The sequence below is a fragment of the Blastomyces gilchristii genome (genome assembly GCF_000003855.2).
Source record: "Blastomyces gilchristii SLH14081 genomic scaffold supercont1.61, whole genome shotgun sequence".
Taxonomy (NCBI): Eukaryota; Fungi; Ascomycota; class Eurotiomycetes; order Onygenales; family Ajellomycetaceae; genus Blastomyces; species Blastomyces gilchristii.
Window position 1 is genome coordinate 1 of NW_003101622.1, and position 2,252 is coordinate 2,252.

Below are 2,252 nucleotides of genomic sequence, written 5' to 3' on the forward strand. Positions count from 1 at the left end.
AGCTTTCATTTCACTTATCTAAACAAGATTCTTTTATTTTTCTCTTTATAAAAGATCAGAACACAATTTTTTGAATAAATCTGCTTAATTCTGTACTCTTTTTTACAGCTGAATCAGTCAATTCATTATCATGAATATTCATATAAGCAGAAACTCAGTATAGATGAATTATCAGCTTTGATATTCTTCTCTTTTGAATTTTCAAAACAGAGTTTAAGATCAGTTCAAGATTCATTTAATTATTATGAATCTGACTATTTCTAAGTCTTTTTAACATAGCTTGACTATCAGAGAATATTTATATCTCTTTCAAACTATTTTCTCTTTTATAAGATTTTATTTCAATGAGTTTGAAAGCTTTCACTATTATAAATAGTTCAGTATCAAAGACTTCAGATTCACAGTCTAGATTTCAGAAATCTGATATAAAATTAATATTATCTTCAGTATAAGCAATGTCTGTGTCTAATCTATTCAAATTCTCATTTTTTGAGTTATCTGAATAAATCAGAATAGAGTCTTTTATATTGATTATAGAAATTCTCTTCAAATGCTGTTTATATTCTTTCTCTTTTAATAGTTCACTTATTTATAAGTTTATAAGAGATTTAAGCTTTTCTCTTCAGAGAGATAACTTCTCATGATCAACTTTTTCAATATTTAAAGAAGAAAATTGATTTTTAATTAGAGAGTATAGTCTGTACAGTTGAGAAGACATTTTCTTTGAAGAATTATTTTCATTTTAATCAAGAAATCTATTTCAATTCAGTTCATTTCCAGAGTTAATTGATGAAAATGAAGAAGAGACTCTTTCTCTGATTATATGATTTGAGCTCATCTTTATAACTCTCAGAGCATAGTTTATACAGATCTTTTCAAATCTAATAGCAGAAGAAGGAATTGAAGCTTCAATTTTCATTACTTTAATAGAAGATGATTTGAATACTCTCAGAATTCTTCTCAAGACTCTGTTTTACAGACTTTGAAAGAGTTCAGTGAAATTCTCTTGATTATTTTATCAAACTTGAACTTCATAATCAGCTACTGATGTAATACAGACTACATATAACTGTTTCATAGTCTGAAAGAATAGATCTCTCTCTGTATTTAATAGTCTAATTATGTTATTTAATAGTCTTTCTGTCTTGACAGTTCTTTATTGAATATGATATTTAAAATTTAACTTAGAGTTTAATCATACTTCTAATCATTTGATATTTACACTGGATTTAATCTCTCTATTTAAAAGAGTTAGAGATAGTTCTTTCTCATTAAATCTAGAAAAGAAATGAATTAACTCAGTTTTATTCATATTAAATTGAATTTAATTAATATCTACTCTAATAAAGATTTTCTTTACAGCTTCTTCAATCACTTTTAAATTCTCTTTGATAGTTTTAAGCTATAGACTAGATTAATATTATTCATATAACTCAGAGATCACACTATTCTCTTATTTCTATTTTTGAATAGATATACAGTATATATTATAAATAAAATAAGTAAGATTGAAGACTCTTACAGTACTTCTATTTTTATCTCAGTCTTATCTTATTTCATTTTATCAAAGAAAAGTTGTATAATTCTTTTAGATATAAACAGTTAACTTATTTTATTAAAGAAAGTGACAGTTTTAATATCTTCAATATCTGAATTAACTTTGACTTTGAAACATAATCAAATGCTTCTTTTATATCAATAAAAACTGCAGTTGAGACCAGATTCTCATATTTTGCTATTTGAATATCATGAACAGCTGAGAGAACAGTGTCAATTACAGAACACTGTTTTCTATCTCTCATTTATTCACTGAATAAAAGAGAATCACTTATAGAGCTTATAAAAGATAGTTAAGTAGCTATTATCTTTTCTAAAACCTTTTCTAGATAGTTCAATAGAGATATTACTCTATATAACTTAGAAATTGAAGTTTTTCTATTAGATTTTGTAAGAATTACTTCAGTGACTTCTCTTCAGCATTCAGAATGATATTCATTTTTCAAGAGATTGAAAAAGAGCTCAAAATATTCATTCTTTAAGTAGGGGTATGTATTTTAAATAATCAAGTGATTAATTGAATCAGGCCCTGCAGCAGTCTTAACTGAACTTGAGAAGATAGCTGACTCTAGTTCATCTTGAGTAAGATCAGGTCATTCTCAGTCATTTTCATTAATATAGTTGAGATATGATATATTCTCTTCCTCTGAATCTGAATCTGATAAGTTTTGAAAGAGAGTTCTTATAAAAGCTTG